General features: G+C 42.8%; 1 protein-coding gene across 1 annotated transcript in view; it reads right to left on the bottom strand.

Moving 5' to 3' along the window:
- The window catches only part of LOC120821055 (gamma-aminobutyric acid receptor subunit alpha-5), a 136,237-nt gene that overhangs the window by 105,940 nt on the left and 11,902 nt on the right, over positions 1-18,395 (bottom strand). Inside the window, exon 4 of the mRNA XM_078099023.1 lies at positions 2,580-2,685. The gene's annotated coding sequence lies outside the window, so the exon portion shown is untranslated. The remainder of the gene's footprint in view (positions 1-2,579; positions 2,686-18,395) is intronic.

Here is an 18,395-nt window from a genome sequence, read left to right as displayed (position 1 = left end):
TGTAATGTGGATCTGACCTCATGGGCATTCACTTTCCACAGACAAAGACAAAAGTCCATGAAGAAGTTCAAGGGTGTCGAGCACTTTGGTATTCAGAGCAGATTTTCTTCCAGCAGATTTGAGCAATGAGAATAATTATAATGAGGGGTAGTGAGCTCCAATACAGACAGCTTTTCTACGTACGTTGTTAGCTTAGCTTAGCATAAAGACTGAAAGCAGGAGGGAAAGCTAGCCAGGCCCTGTGTGCCGTTCTCTTAGGTTTTTGGTCTTTGCCATAAAATAAGATGATGCGCTGCATATTCATCTTTTTTCCATACAGACATGAGGGATATACATCTTTAATTAAAAAAGGAATTGTTTGAATAAACACTAACCCCTTCCGAGCTGTCAAGAAAAACGTAATGGAGCCCGACACGAGGAGTGACGCCACTTGAGAGCCACACACACACACAGCGCAGTGCGCTCCTCAACCTCTGGCTGGGCATCTGTACGTGGTTGTTTGTCGGCGGTCCTGTCGTGACGGATGACGGAGCGGGGCCCCTCTGCTTCTTGATCAGATAAGTACACAGCCAACTACATATCGATGATAATGTACAAAAAGCACACAACCTATTGAAGCAGACATGTATCAAATATATTTTTTGCCGTTTATAAATGTGCATGCTTGCAGCTATCCTGCACACGCACCCACCGACACACACACACACACACAGCTGGACAACAGATGAGGAAAGAAACATTTACCGTAAAACTGCTTGTGCGTTACAGTCCGTCACAGATTCTTTGTGGAAGAGGGATGACTCAGGGAAGCCAGAAAGAGCTTGGATGTAAATATCGAGCAGTGGAAGAGGGAAAAAACAACAACAACCCACTAATTGGAAATCGAAAAGTTATGTTTGTGTGCCGTTGTGTGGGCGGCTGCATGCATACATTGCGGCAGTTTTGTTTTGTCTCTACCATTGTGCCTGTCCCATTGTAAATCCATTCTCTCATGCACCCTGTCCCCCCCACCTTCTTTCCTCTCAAACTAATGTGTATAAACAACAGAAGACAAATCACCAGAGAGGCGGAAAGAAAGTGGAAGCTGCGGCTCTTGCAGTAATGTTGCTTGGCAACCGGACCAAGGTGATTTAGTAATTGAATGCGTTCGGTTAATATTTGTTTGGAAAGTGGCGTGTCATTAAACCCAGTAAATGTCAGAGGAAATGCAGCAAGCAAACCCATCTTTTCAAATTATTCTAGGTAAAAACTTGAGGATGGAGGTTGATAAGGAGGCGGATTATAACTTTAGATCTGGGTGACTATTTGGGAAAATCCAGGCAGGGGAAGTTAAGAAATAATGCACCTCTCTTACAACCTGTGTGCTCTTTAACACGCAACCCAACACCTGCTGGAAACTGCTGGACCAAAACGTGCTTGTATCGGACAGTCTTTTGGACTACGTGCCTCTCTGTAGTCTGGAGGGATAATTTATTTAACATAACGAATTATGTGGGAGCCTAGGCCAACCTTCTTTCAATTCACATATTGACACATGTGAAGCAATGCAGCTTGCATTTATGTTAGAGCTTAGAAAGCACATGTAACATGGGGAGGGTTGAATTTTAACTTGTATATAGTAAGGTGACAGCATTTATGTGCATTGCATCACGCTTCAATCACAAAGCAGCTTTAATGCCCTTTCTGTCTCTTTATGTCTCATCATTGCACTTCATTTTATTACCTTAGTTGATTTTGTTTTAAAGAACTAGTATGAAACCTAGCAAGAAGGTAGAAACGCACTCTTGTACTTCCTTCGTACTTTCCTTTAAAGCCTCTTTCAAACATGCACATTAAAATCAAAAATATCTATTACAAATTAGCCATTGCAGCTTCAAAACCCTTAAATTAAAAAAACAGTACTGACCAATAGTTAGCTTAACATTAGACAGAGTAACTACACAAATCTGCCACACAGCAGTCCTACAAACATGCAAAAGTTCTTTCCTCGTGCGGATAAAAAACCCTCCAAAGCCTCACAGAAATATCAAAAAGTGTAATTGGTGATATGTAATCAATTTGACAGTGACAGACTGCTAGAGACATAGTGCCTTTGAGGTTACAAGGTTACAAATCAATAGAATCAATGGAACGTCCTCAAGGATACGGATAGAAACATGTGTGGGTCTATGCAGCACATGTATTGACTTTAACTATCGAGCTCCATAAACCAGTAAGGGAGACGGAAGGAATTGAAGAAAGAAGGTACAGTAAGTGAGACTGACAGAGTGAAAATATGAAAAACATAATTTCCTTCAGTTAATGGGTTTCTGGCACTACCGTTTACCAGCAGGTGTCACTGTGAACTCACAGCAGCCCTTCCCCCAGCCGTGCAGATCTCCCTCCCTCCCTCCTTCGTTCCCTCTAAAACAAAGTAATTGCCTGCAGCACAGTTCAGAGTCTCCTTCTCTGTCTGACGCGGATCAGGCTCCATCCAGTCAATCATTATTCTCCACCACAACAGTGAACTCCTGGTGCGGTTCAAAGAGTCACGGAGACCCGCCGTTGACATGAGTGTGCACGTGTGTACATTTACGCACCGTAATGTAGTCCGCTTCATCCGCGTATCTGTGCTGGGCGGTTTTCAGTAATCCCGGAGAGGAACTCGGGCATTCAGAAGCAGCCTGTCAGGCGTTTTGGCGGGGTCTAGTTGCAAAGAGAGATGATATTTCTCATAAATATTGATCTTTTTATTCATCTAATTAGTTTTGTATCTTGTGTGTGTGTGTGTGTGTGTCTGTGTGTGTGTGTGTGTGTGTGAGTGCATCCACGAACAGATGTGCACTCCTTGCATTCAGAGTATGGGCCTCTGTGAACATCTGCATGTTCAGACTACTGTACAATTCCAATAAACTTCTAAGGGAGAGCGTGCCGCCTCTATGAGAAACGAACCTCCTCTCTTGATTTTCTAATATCTGCCCGTCGGACCAAAGTGCTTTAAACAATATTATTGCTCTGCAATTTCATGCCCGCATTGCTTTCTGCTGACAGAGAGAAAGCGCAGGGGGGAGAGAGAGAGGCAGGAAAATGAAACAGCGGTAAAGTGACACAGTTCAAAATCAGTTAAGCCATTTATTTAACCCGTGCCATAACAGCGAGGACTGCCTCTTCTTCAAGGTGAGACGCAACCAAAAAGGCAGCAAATGAAAACCAAGATGCTAAATCCTGTGAGGATTTTAAATGGCGCCTTAACATCCCCCCCCCCGGGTGAAGGAGACTGGCAGATGTAAATCCAAGTGGAATCTGTTATCTCTTATGGATTTCCTTAATTTAATCTTGTTACAATCCTGATCAGAAGGTTGGAAGATGTGTAAAGAAAAGGTGGAAGTGATCCTGAGTTATGAATAACTCAGGATCACTGTAGTTGCAATAGTTTGCCTGAGTGAGTGAAAAAACAGAGATGGTCAGAAGCGTGGGTTGACAGATTTGATGGAGTTAGATCAGTATTCACAGAGAAACAGCCTCAACTCAACACACACTGAACTTCAACGTCTCAGCTGACTTCCTGCTAACCCCCCGCAGACGGGCTCCGCTGTGCTTGGAGGGAAAACACTGACAGAGATTAACAGGCAGACGCACCGCTGACCACCTCACAGCTAGGCTAACGGATACGGGGGAGACCGGCTGGGAAAGTGGCTGCATTTGTCCACGACAAAGTGTGCAAAGTCGAAACGATGACTTCACAAAACCGCCACCGCCGTCCGGAACACTTTCAGCTGACTAGACAAAGAGGTCACATGCTTTCATCCTTTTTTTCTTTTATCCATTAGCTGATGTACAATTCCACATCCTCCACTGGACACCGCAGAGTTACTTCCTGGAGTAAAAATATAATGCAATACAGCAATATGATCTATTGCAGAGAAGTAAGCGGTGGGGAAGAGAGCGACGTCTGGGAATGACAGTGAGAGTCAAGAGTTGTTTTCAGATTTACAGACCTAGCTGCCATAGCATCCCCTGAATCATCTGAGGTCATGACTTACTGCTCCTGAACATACAAGCAACCTTTTACTGCAAAGATCATTACCAGAGTTATTTCAGCTAAACGCCTTATATCCACAGGGTTGCACTTTGCAGCTATAACATCATCATCATAATCTCCACCATGCAGTTGCGATTCAGTATCATCTTAAGAATTGCATACATATGTAATCATGTTTCTCAGGTGCTTATTTTTTATTCTAACATTTTTCTAAAATGGTGAATCCACACAGATTCAAGGTTATTAATATCATGAAGGAAATGCATTCATGTAACAGTTATATCATATAGCATTATAGAGGGAGCATAACTGTACAGGGGGCTTTCTCTCACTCACACACACACACACACTTTCATTAGGAAAGTATTTTTGTGCATTTAAAAAAGGTCAGCCTCCCCCCCTAAAAAAACAAAAGAAACAAAACACTTTCAAACACAACACTTTCAGAGGAGCAAATGTGAAAACAGCAGGTCAATCCCATTCCATTAACTCCAGAGAGAAAGGGCTTGATACAGAGGTGACCACAGGGAGGAGGAGTGGGTTGCAAAAAAAAAAAGAGACTGTGACTAAAAAATGTCACAGTGAACAGAGGCTGTTAAATATGCCATTTGGTTGGCCATTTCCCCCTAAAGCGAGCGTGGGCGACATTCTGAGTGCTTCCACAGGCTTTGGGCCTGAGAAAGCAATACTTCCGCCTCCTGTCCTGGCTCCTGAAAAGGTTGTTTCACTCTTCTGTTGGATCAGAACAGTGCATCCCCAAAAGATTCTAAATGCTGAATGACATTTTGCAAGTTGCTGTTACCATTTTTTTTTTGGGCACTCGTTTGTGGAATCGGCTCTCAAAAGGAAAAGGCCACAGAGTGGATGGAATCAACGTTTGCGCGCGTTAGCCAGGCGTTTGGGTGATGGCGAAAGGACAGCGGCGGTTTGGCCAGCAGCACCAGATCTCTCAGCACCGACGTCACCCTGGAGCGCGGCGAGGCCAAAAACACGAGTCCGTTCTCCCCGCTCCTCTGTGATCGCGCCCTACACAGAGCGCTCATTAGCATTCTCCCCTTCCCCATAACTGGCCTGCAGCGCACCCTTCTGTTGACTGCATTTGTGAAGTCAGGTGTACATGGACGCATTTGTTTGCTCCTTTTTCTTTTTTTTTTAATCAAATTATTAATGCTAATTCGCAATGGGGTGTGAGCCCACATCCCATTGCACAAACACGCATGTACTGAAAACCATTGAAGGCTAAGCCTCCACGTTAGCGATAATTTTGGAAGGAGTAGGTGACAGTATTTTTTAGTATTAGGCTATAGGTTCACTACATCTGGGCCATTGGGTTGAGACTCAAGTGAAGTTGCTTTTACGGGCCCATTGGCAGTAAACTTTAACAGCCAATGTCATGGCTGCTGTGTCAGAGGAAGAGGACTTTTTTATTTTAGGAATGAAAAGAATCGACGATCTGAGTGCAGAACCACTGGACTCAACATTGAGCCATATCTTCCTTAATTCATCTAATCAATCCTGCCACAACATAGTGTCACCCACGTCTGTTATTCGACCCATTTCTCACTTATTGTATCACGACGGTAACCGCTGATATATAAGAGCGGCTCGCTAGAGATGCCACAAATTGCACAATATCTTGCCAATTACTGATGTTCAATAAGGTAAACCCATGGAGACTCGGCCTTTTCAGCCAACCCTCTTCCTCCAAAAGCAATCGGGGGGCTGCGCACAGGAACCGTGACTGTAAATCAATGCTCGCTTTGTTCTGGTTGGCAGTTTCCACCTGCTTGTGTGGTGTCGCTTATTCGCCTATTAGAGAAGAAGCAGCATGTTGTGTCATTCGCACTAACCCGGTAAGAGAGAAGCTTATTGATTATATTTGCAGAGATGTGCAAAACGTTTCAGCAAGGCCGAGCAAAAGAAATGATTAAATGATTGTTATTTACCAAAGCGAGGGTGTCACATTGAGAGGGATTAAAGAAGATATATGAAGTTAACTAAAGTACAGAAGCAGTGTTATTGGCATAATGCAATGACAGTATCAAAAGTAAAAGTACTTCTGTGGATAGATAGCCTCTTTGACTATTATTTAAAATATATCACATTATTGGATTGTAGGGCTGCACCAGGTGGAGATTTTTTATAAATTATTAATAGTGTTCACTAGCCTTGTGGTTTTTCTAACGTTTTTATTTGAATGGTTCTCTAACATTGGCGTCTTTGTGAAATATTGGCGAATGAGGAAATGTATTAAACTCCGCCATCCTTTGTTTATGTTCAGTTTTTATTTATTATTAACGAAACTTGGTGGTGGGGTTGTAGAAGAAGAAACTTCTCAGTGGAGGTCTGGCGGAGTTAAAATCTTCTTTCAATTCAAATAAGCACAAAACCTTAATCTGGAAAGTAAACAGCTGTAAACATAAAACTATAGAATTTAAGTTCAGTCACCTCAAATCCACGCTCAAGTACACTACTTGTGTCATACTTTCCATTAGCGATTTTTTGGGAATGAAAACATTTGCCATGATCATATAGGGGGGACAGCACATGGAGCTGTTAGCATGAGAATGACTGAGTACATGTAAACTGTTTGCGGTTATTGACTTTGTTTGTTTGGTGGCATTGTGACTACAGATTAATCTATTTCCATGAAATAGAAAAAGAGGAAATGGCAAAGTGAACTTCACAGAGGTGGATCCTGGCTTCAGAACCTGTAATCAATCAATCACACTCATCAGATGCTGTCAAACACAAATAGAACAACTGACAACATTTTTATCTTCCTTTGGCAAGTTACCCAGACCTCACTCCTTAGTATTACACGTTCACACATCACGTCTTGAATATTAAAATTCTCTGCTATCACTTCCCTGCTACTATGATATGGGGACACGACATCAAAATACACTCTCAGCCACTCTCAGTGCACATGCTTGACCGCATCACTCAACTTCATAACCACACAAACACGAACACACACACACACGCACACCATGCAAATCCAAGTCCATCCTCTCACTGGGGGGCACACATGTCCATATCTGCACTCTCTCACACTGGCATACGGTCATCATCCCACTGCTCATCCCTATTCCCCTGGCTGTCCACTCTCGTCCAGGTTGGTCGTCTGGGGAGCGCAGGCAGGAGGAACCTGTCCCCTCCGCTTACTATCATCGTCTGGCAGCAACCCTACAGGGTCAAACACGACTTCACTTCCTCTCGAAGGCCTCAGCGGGGCGTGATTGATCCTGCTTGGCACCGTGGAGGCTAGTGGATGGGAGAAGGGAAACTGCAATCCTCTGCAGATCCGCCATTAAATTGGGGTCAGATTGCTGTCGGGCACCGACTGGGTTGGAGTGACCCATTGACGGATGGATTAGGATTTAAGGGATGTAACAATTATGAGTGCCTAATAGCTCTCTAGGAGCTGGCACATGTTAAACGTGTGCAGTCACACGCAGACGCCAGGGTCACTGTTTAGCTTTCAATGTGACCGAGAACCAGTGACTATGAATGACCAGGAAAAAAAAAACTGTGGTACACTTGCCACCAAGTTGAAAATGTAATATTGAAAATGTTATTCAGCCATTTGGTACTTAACTAAGAGAAAATATTGTTGGCATCGACATTCCTGAACCTCCTCCTTGCTGCCTCTGATGAGCCCTGGCAGCGGCCACGGAAACCCATCGCTGCGTGTCTCAATAAAACGCTTCATGAGTGGGATCAGTCAGCGGGACTGGCAGCCACAAACCAGTTGGCTGCAATGGCAGTTGTTGGTAAGTGTTAATGCTACAAACTGGAGAAGCATTTCTAGAAGAGAATGCGTCTGATTGCTGTACACATTGATCCGTTTTTGTGGGACTTATTATTACAATATTGGCATATTGGAGGGTAATGAAGGCAATAAAGCAATTATTAATGTCGGTAGAAGTATAATGAAGTCAATGGACATCCATAAGCTTACATGTGAATGAATTACAATGGAGCGCAACTCGTGAAGCTACATTTGATCATAAATAGCTTATGTACTGTTGATCGGCATACAACTATGAACATATATAGATATTTTACTGTATAGAATGGCTGAGATATAAATACAATGAATGCATTACTCTAGAGAAAACACAAGGTTTTAGGGCCTTTTATCATTGACCGTTTTGGGGATGAAAGTTGAGGGGTTCCAGTCATTAAGCGGGCTCTTCCTCCACACACAGCAAAGAAACTCAATACACTCGAGAAAGTATTGTGAGTATTGTGACAAGGCTGAGGAACACCGCATTCCATGTGTGCCATTGTCAGTGCTTGGTGGTACAAAAAGAAAGACCCAGCAGTAAACTTTGTAGGCTGGTGATTGTGAGTACTGTTCCTCATCATTCTCATCACGCCATGGAACCCGTGTGTTAGAAGTAGTATTTACAGTTGGTACGTACCCAGATGCTGGTGTAAGGCAACCTGTGTCCACTTTTCAGATCCTCGGATGTCAATATGTTCTTCACTGTCATGGACCACTGACAGAAGGACCATAAATATGAAGTCCTCTCAGTTCACAGAGTACAGTGCATCCAGAAAGTATTCACAGCGCTTCACTTTTTCCACATTTTGTTATGTTACAGCCTTATTCCAAATTGGATTAAATTCATTATTTTTCTCAACATTCTACACACAACAATAAGGACAAACAATAAGGACCAATAAGGACAAAGTGAAAACTGTTTTTTGCAAATTTTTGCAAATATGTTAAAAATAAAGGCTGTGAATACTTATGTACATGTTATGTTTTCGTTCTTTATTTTTAACAGATTTGCAAAAATTTGCAAAAAACAGTTTTCACTTTGTCATTATAGGTTGTTGTGTGAATGTTGAGGGAAATAAATATAGAATAAGACTGTAACATAACAAAATGTGGAAAAAGTGAAGCGCTGTGAATACTTTCTGGATGCACTGTAAGTGTATCTAGTTTTGAACAACACAGTGGATCGATTTATTGACTCATCTTGCAGCCTAACATTCAAGGTTCAATATATGTTATTTATTAGTTGCTGTGTAAAATCACTACTCCGTTAAAAACACATACACCCGATACCGGTGCGCCTCCAAGTTGATTTATTTTATCTACTCGTGCGATGTTACACTATAATTTCATACTAATCAATTACCCTACACATATGAGATGCTACCTCCCACCGTTGCTACTCCACCAAGATCCTGAACAAACACATTTTTATTCAAAGAAATCCAGGATGTCAAACTGATTTCAGTCGTGAAAAAGATAAACATTGACACTGAAGCCTTCAGATCAGAGTGAACTAAATCATTGAGATTGAGACAGAAGACAAGAGTAATTCACGAAAAGGGGATGTGTCATCTCAACTACGGGAAAGAAAAAGCAGTTGCTGTGAATTGTAACTCGTTGGACTTGTTAAACCGCCAATTCACCGGAATCTTTGGTGACTTACTGCAACATGGGGTGATTTACGTCATTATGCACATTTTACATATGGATTGTTGACAGTATGTCAACGCACACACGTAATAAGTCTTTAAGTGGTTCGAGCAGCCTGGTATTCGATACGTTCCCGTACACCACACGCTTTGAAGAAGAGCTTCCGCCAATGACTTCAGACAGACGGTGGAGGCGAGGAGATCACACAAAAAAAAATCATTTCTGGCTCCCTTTTTTTAACATTACTTTAAAAACAATACAGAAATGTATCTGACAGACGCTGAAAATGAGTCAGAAGACGAGAACACAGTCATATCGACATGGCCTACATGTCGGAATGATCTAATGCAAACCAATTCACTTTGACAGTGCGATTTAAAGGATCAAAACAATGGTTCTTCCGCTTGTGATTGCACTGCCTGCTTTTGTCCTCAGTGGTGACGATAATGCCAGATCGAGAGAATATAGTAAAAAAAAAAAAGACAAAAAGAGTATGTGTCACAAGTACAGTTGCGTGCGCTGCATTTGTTTTCATAGCTCACATGCTTACATCTGGCCCATTCTCCCCCCGTATCACCTCTTAGTTCAAAAGAGTTATGAGGTTGCAGTAGATACTGTAATTACAACTGGTTTTAAACATGCAAGTGCCCTGGCTCTAAGGGAATGTGGGCCCAGACTTTTCTATCCCAGCATTTATTGTCCTTTTGTTGACGTTTCATCTAGCAGCATCATTAGGTAAATATTTGATTGACTTTCACTTATGACCAAAGATGCAGAAAAACATCCGCCAACCACTCACTGTTTACTGTTTAGCGCCTATTAGCAAATGATAGCATGCTAGCTGGCTAAAGTGATATGAGCGACCCAGACAAAGTCAGTCAAACACAGCTTTAGTTATTGTTATTCAGAGTTAGCTTCTACATTTTGAATAGGTGAGCATGCTGATGTTGCGGGGGATCGTCGCTGGGAACCGCAAGGTTGGTGGTTGCCCCATGTCTCAAGTTGAAGTGTCCCTGAGCAAGACACCTAACCCCTAATTGCTCCCTGGGTAAAATGTGAAAAAGCCATGGATTCAAAGTGTAATGTAAGTCGCTTGAGCGTCTGCTAAAATGACCTGTAATGTTAGCGTTTAGCTTAACGCTGTGCAAAGAGTAACGGCTCACACTGCCATGCCACACTTTGAACGAGTGAAGTTCACTGCATCTCCTACACAATCACACATTCAGAGTGTTTCATAGCAGAAGGAAGTAGTAATATATTTCAGAAAAACATTTTTTAAGATATATGACTCAAAACCCCAAAGTTTTTAGAACCCAATAAAACTAGGGCGCTGACTCCTCACTGCCTCTGCGGATAGTTTGACAAACACAAATGCGTCTTCAAGGCACACAGAGTTGTGTTGTATGATTTGCAACACAACACAATGCGGTTTGCTGGATGTGAATCACTGGGCCTTGTTGCCTTATGAAAAAAGCACCAGATAAACTCTGACATATTTACACATCACGGTGCCACTTTTACAGAACACAGGAGGGTTTGTAAGCTTTCGAGGCACTGTGAGTGCAGTGATGACAGGTGTTTGTGTGTGTTGTGAGATTTATACACGAGAATGGAAGCAAAGGAAAGTGTGTCATCCCATCTGATGTGTGCATGCTTATGTCTTTGTGTGTATACATTCATTGAACAAAAGTGTGCAAGAGCATGAATGCACCTTCATCTGTGTGTGTGCGTGTGTGCAAAGGAGGGCTGTAGTGTGAATGTGTGTATATGCATGGCTGTGTGTGTAAGTGTTTGGATATGTGTGTGAGGCCTGATGCTGGCCATCCAAGCAGACAGGTGTCAGGTCGTATCAGAGCATCGCTCCAGTGACCAGGTGGAAACCTGGAGGAGAAAAGGTGAATCACCGAGCTACAGTGGGGCAACAAAACTGCTCGGCTTAGTCTAGCATGACCCCCCCCCCCCACACACACACACACACACACACACACACACGTTATCGCAGAGTGAGAGGAAAGGACTGGAGTGACATGCAGAGAGTGGTAGGAATGAGGGAGGTCTGAGGGAGGCTACTTGACCGGCTCGGCAGCACTTGCAAACACACGCAACGATACGAAGATTGAGTCACAAAAAGTCTGACACAAAGTTAGAAAGGCAGTATGATTCCGTGACACACACACACAGTCTCCACAGGGGTTGCGATTTGTGCGTTCTGTATTTTGTCAGTACTTGATGAGGAGAATGATAACTATTCTCCTCTTTTCATCCCCCCAACCCACATTTTCTCACTCCTAATTAATTTACAGACACACACACAGATACACATGTTGTGAGGATAATTGCCGCCGCAGTGATGCCGAATAATGACAGGAGAGTGTAGCAGAAATAAAAGCGGCTGGGGCACCAACGCCGGTGGTCATTTCAACATATCTCCGCTCTGTCAATCCCCTTGCTGTCCCTCTCATTCCACGGCTACTTTTTAACACCTTCCTTCTTTCTTTGTCGTATTCAGCTCAACCCCCACGCACACAATCTCCCGCCTCCCTCCCTAGTAACACGCTGCCTTCTTGTCACCTCCGTCACTCTTCTCCTCCTCCGCCCAACCTCTCGCTTTATACCCCTTCGGGTGCCGAAGGAAGAGAGGAGTGTCGGGGAGCCTCTGATCACGGCGGCCTAAACCACAATTAGGGCTGACGTGTGGCGGGATGAGACCTGTGTACCGGAAAACCATGGCTGGCCTGCCTATATTGCGCCTGGCGCTTCCCGCCTTCCCTTTTCTTCTCTGCCTTTGAGAGCAAGTATGTGTGTGTGTGTGTGTGTGTGTGTGTGTGTGTGTGTGTGTGTGTGTGTGTGTGTGTGTGTGTGTGTGTGCATAGCAGCCATCCTAATAGGTAGGAAATGTTACTAGCCCACTGGGCTGTGAAGGGCTGAACTCACCTTGAGCGTTGTGAGCAAGAGGAAAAGAGAGTGAGATTGGCTGGCAGACAAACAGATAACAAGGCGCCAATACATCTATATAGATATATCTATAGATAGATAGATAGATCTATATAACCCTATATCACAATGTGTATTTGCATAAGCATGGATGAACTTGTTTGTTGGATGAACTTGTAGTTTGATGGGGGCGGCAAATGTAGGAGACAATGGCACCCTTGGCTGTGGTTTGACAGGGCTAACGTACTCACAAAAATATGCATCCATGCACCCATGCACACACAAACACTCTCACCAGCTCCCTGATCGACTTAACGCCTTTTTGCTAATTACCTTTACATTTCTACACTTCTGCTTACTCAAGCTTTGTTTAAGGCAACAGCAGGTAATTGATTTCTTTGTGTGTGTGTGTGCTAATAGCTGGTTGCTATATTGCCGGACTATTATTGAATCTTCTGCATTTGAAGCACACATGCCACGCACCGCTCACTTTCGACTTAGACAGAAAATCTGTTCAAATTAGCAGCGCTGCTCGCACTTGTCGAAATTATAGCTTTGGCAAGTCAGGAGGAACGTTTTGACTGCGGGAAGAAAAACCGGACTGAGTCAGTCTAGAGTAACACTGTGTTGGACCCTCATCCATGCTGCCCTGCAGAACAAAGGAGAAGACAGGAACATGCAGGAAGACAGTTTCTATTACTGAAACAACGCAAACCATTTCCTCTTTCCCGCTGCCTTCTTTGGAAATATATCGAGGCTCCGTCTTTATTAACGTTTACAATTATCCACTGATCTCTGTCCACTGATTTGATTTATGATGGAGGCCAGAAAACGGAAGAAATCCACAGCGGTGAAGGGGGAGTCACACAAGGTGATGTGGGGAGGTGGTGATGCATTCTTCCTGAAATCCACAACCATCTCCACTGTCTGTAGAGCGTTGAGCTCCAAGTTGTTTTGACTGCACCACGTAACCAGATGGTCAGATGAGTCCAATGAGGGTGGTGTCATCCACAAACTTTAGGAGCTTGACTTATAAAGTCAGTTATGATAAAAATGTACTAAAAAAGAATCAAGATTGTGAATTTGTAAGCAAATGTGTGCTTGTAACCTTTAATTCAGTTTATTTATACAGAAAAGCACGGCGGCTTGCGACGGTGACAACTGGCGGGGGCCACTTGGTGAGCATTTGTAGCTCATTTTTCAGCCAACAGCTAAGGCACTTCCACCTACATGTCCCACACTGTGGAGATTATGGTTGGCAGTAAAGGTAATAGTTGCCAGCAGTTGGCACCCACAGCTTACATTCACATAATGGATAGAGAACTATATTACTATATTGGTGTTTAATTGGTGAGTATAACTTTAGTTGGGTGAGTGCTGGTTTGGTTACTGGAGTTGCACTTTTAAAAAAAGATACCCAACCTCTGGCTGAAAGCACTGAAAAGGCCACTCACAAGCAAGCAAGCACAAGGTTCAAGTTTTGAACAACAAACAAAACTAATAAAACAAAATGTGTATTTATTTCCTTGATTGACAATAAATACCCATCTCCCAATAAACTATTCATTGCAGTCCAAACTTTTTTTGACTGTGTAAAGACACCTTAAGACACACATTTCTGTGTGTCTTGTTGTATTGAGAAAGGTACTGCTCCGGCACAGGGAGCAGATACATAGAGGCCTTAATGGCCTTCTTCTTCATTGTTCTGCCATTTACGGAGAGCTTTTATTGGTAAATATCAGACAAGATGCAATCCCAGTTTAATAACACGTTCTCTCGCATTTCAACCTCGACCGCTAGAAACAAAAATAACATTTTCATTATTGATCGCTGCAAACGTTATTTTTTTACTCTACCCGATTGCAGCATTGGAAGAACATTTTTTTTAAATCCTGTTCTAAATTTAAGATTGACCTTGAATCAATAGCACATTTGATTACAAGCTTTTTTTTGTCATTTGAGCTCTTGAACTGCTGTGTTTGGTCAACCACTTCAGTGAGACAGAGACTCAGTTAACTTGGCGTTCAGAGGCAGATGGAAAAGTGATGACATGCAAATAATTTAATCTAGTTCAAGCTACATTTAAGTCCTCACTTTTTATACCTTTCATTATCATTTTATAGAAATCAGTCTGATACTTCTAAACAAAACCATAGCACATTGGCATGCAGTATCATGGGCTCCCCTTGTGCCTCTTTCATATGGTTTCGTACTGAACAATCCTTCCCTTCGCTCTCCAGGGACAACAGTTGAGGAAATGAGAGCAGGCTTAATTAAAGTTAAAACACTCTGTAGTGCACAACAATGACACTAAATTGTGAGATTGGGAAAAACCGGGGTCTGTTTTAGCCTCGCCCGATAAGAAAGCGTCACTATTTACTATTTAGCCTTACAACACTGTTTAAGGATGCACTTTTTTCCCCCTCTCCCGCCATCTTGGCCGCAAATGAATCCTCTGGCTGCGCTGTGCAAGTCAATGGCAATTGAGGCAATGCCAGGTCACAATGCTCCTGATACTGGAGTTAACACCCAGTGGAGCTTCAAAGCCAGGTCTGTCTCGAGTCAGAAGTTTTAAGCTGCAATGGTGTCTCTCCCGTTTGGTGTCGAGGGGGTGATGTATTATGCAGCTGCAGCACAGTGGACCAGGTTGTGTGTAGAGGCAGCATGTGGCCCTGACAGGGTATCTGGGACAACCTGGAGGAGGTTTGAAGATACCGATGGGTGCTTAAATCCTCCTAAAGTGGGTGCTCAGTGGTGAGGTGTGACCTTTTGCCCATTTACCCGCTATACCACTGAAACACTTCACAACCACACGGGACACTACCACTAAAAATAAAGCCCCTATGCTAAAATGATGTCAACAGCTTTCAAACATGAATACACAACTTGTTTAATATGCCACGTAGAGAAAAGGCCGAGGTACTCTCAAGCTTTAGTTACACAATTAGTATAACCAAGAGCAAAAGGCTACACAACGGGGGCGAGAAAGATGAAACACACAGAAAAGTATACAGAGGTGGGTTTTTTGCATTTGTGTTGTGTCGCTAGAAATTGTCAGTGATGTGAATCTGTAACAGTTGCAACACCTGTTTAAAAGTTGTTCAATACATCAACGCAGGCAAAACACTGAAACTAACTGAAAAATACTTTTGTGTGTGAAAGTACTCGTGACTATGACACTTTGAAAAAAATATATTGAGCTGCCTGTTAATCCCAAAACAAAAGAAAACTATTCTATGTATACACTGGGGATTATATGCACACACATTTCCCACCTCAAAGGAGATGATTGGGTAAGAAAAACATGAAAATCCTATGGTCAATCAAATGAAGTCCACAGTGTATCCTCTGAGGCGCTCTGAGGAGTTATTTACGTGATATTCATCTGAGAAGCAGAGTTTCACAATTTCTCAGCAAGAGTCTCATAACAACACAAATCCACCATTATGACTCACATTGGGGATGATTTACATGATCAAATCATTTTACCTCAACTAAACTCATGTAGTCTTCTTCCAGGTTTATCAGACGTCTTTAAATTCAAGGTCTGTCGCTTGTTTTCTCATTTTCAAGCTGTTTGGCCCGGGTGTTGACTCATACAGTATTTATCAGTTACCTCACGTGTTATGTACAAGTATTAATATGTTAGTATATTTGTGTGTAATAATGACAAAGGGTATTTTAGGGGGCTACAGACTGGATTTTTTAGTGGGGAAAAACATTTTAAAATGTTTTAATGAGTCGTCTGCAAAGGTTCCAAAATGTCTGGAAGGAGTTGTAAACCAGACCACCTGACATCACAAAAGGTGCAGACTATTGCATTGCTTCAGATCCCGAGCCCCGACCGATGAGCTAACTTTTACCGGCCCTTGCTGTCACAGACAGCACAGACACATGACGACATGAAAAGGTGCGGATGGCCCATCTATGTCAAAGCACAGAGAAGCTCTGATTAAAAACACACACACACACAATCACACACACACACACACACACACACACACACACACACAGAGGGGAGAGTGCTAAGGTTGAGTCACTCTACTACACCTTGGCAAAGCAAACATAGGTTCGCTTCTGAGAGACTGTGGTAAAAAATATATTTAGTAAAGTTATTAAGCAACCTTGTGTGGCCTTTCCTTCAACAGACTCATTTTATTGACACCCTGCCTACACTGAATAACAACACAGTAACTTGGAGGCTGTGGAAATGTTAGCGAGCCATTTCAGCAAGATGGTGATGTGTAATGGTGTTGGCCTGTCCCCAATCATCTTTTGTAGGAACGCTTTTAATGGAGACAAAAGGCTTCGATTGTGCGTGATCCTAAGATTCTCGCAGTGTTCGCCAAAATGAGTGTTACAACTAGACAGACTTGAATCTGCCTCCCGTGGTCCAGCCAGTCTTGCACTGTTGGCCAGAACTTGACAAACACTGTTGTGATCTGTCACGGTTCGTCTCCTTTGCTTCCCATCAGCTGGATTTTCTAAACCGGGTGACATTTTAATCCTATGGTTACTGTTGTAAATATGAACAGCCTCTGCTTGCAGCTGCTACTGAAGCATTAATGGACGGCTACAAAGGGACAGCATATAGATGGATGAATAAATAACATAAGCAGGGCATCGAGTCACCCTCATACTTCTCTGGCTGCAAGGACCACTTGGATTATAACATCAGCCGTCGTCATTCTAATTCTAACCATCTGCGGTTTCCATGGTGAAAACTGTGAGAACCGGAGCCCACACAGGAGCTCGTCAGCAGTCATGAATATTCTTCATTGAACTCAGTCCGAGAAAGAACAAAACATGTGCTCACAGGCAATGGATGCACACGAAACGCCACTTTTACCGCAGCTGATATGAATTTATCTTTGTGTGTCTCAAAATTGTTTAACTCTGAGTGCAAATGCCCCAGAAACGAGAAACTGTTTCCGGTTAAAATCCCCCAAGTTGTTGCTCTAAATTGACAAAACTGTTGCTGAAAACAAAACCGTCAGATTTGTGTGTGCGGCGAGAATTTCCAACTGGCCGGGAAAGCCAATCAGTTGTGCAAAGTGGTCGCCCTCTTGCCCCGGGAAATGAGATCTGTGCTCGCTCCAATTAGTCTCTACAAGTGGTCTTCAACCGGCAGGACTTTGGCCGTGTCGGTCCCCGGAGAACCGCGGTAGAGGAGGGGGCTGAGGGGGTTAACAGTCTGATGTTGTCAGATCACTCGGGGTAAAGAGCAGGGTTTGTTTACATGTCAGAGATCTTCATAAAACATAATTTCATCAAAAACTCTTATCATACGGAGTGTTACTGTTACGGCAGGAAGTATGAGCCTAGAAATGAATGGAATTGTCTTTGATATTCACATTATGAAAATTGGTTATTGTCAATTTAATGATTTAGATGAAAAAATGTATTTCCTTTGACAATGATTCTGTTGCCATGACGATAACACATTAATGGACTGATCTCTCTCTGCTTACCAGCAAAGTCTGTAAAATAACTGCGGTTTTAGGTTTACCCCAAAACTTCTCATTAAAATGTTATATATATATGAATTTTTATTTTTGTACCTTAAATAGTGCAAATACCAACTATGATTAAAGAGATCCAGCTCCAACTTTTTCAGCATTGGTCCAGAATTTGGTTGAGCAGCGTTCAGAGACATTTTGGCCAATGGGACGCCAACAGGGAGACAACGTTATCGACAGAAGCACTGTAGTTTGCACTGAGTCACACCAAAACAACTTGTAGAGCAAAGGCAATAACAGATCTCTATTGCATATGAAGAAAAGTGCAGCAACAACCTAGAATACAATTTTACCACAGATGTAGTCAGCTAAAATTAAAATAGAATCTAAAACCTAATGAATCTGTAAATAAGCAGGCTGACAAAAGTGAAATGAACATCCCGGCCAAAATTAGTCCTACCCTGAAAAGATTCTTGGGGATTGTTATCATTCTGCAGACTCACTGCACAAAACTTGACGAAGCACAATGAATTAAAAG

The sequence above is a fragment of the Gasterosteus aculeatus genome, chromosome 1 (assembly GCF_964276395.1).
Source record: "Gasterosteus aculeatus chromosome 1, fGasAcu3.hap1.1, whole genome shotgun sequence".
In the NCBI taxonomy this organism is placed as follows: Eukaryota; Metazoa; Chordata; class Actinopteri; order Perciformes; family Gasterosteidae; genus Gasterosteus; species Gasterosteus aculeatus.
This window is presented reverse-complemented; position numbering and strand designations above follow the sequence as displayed.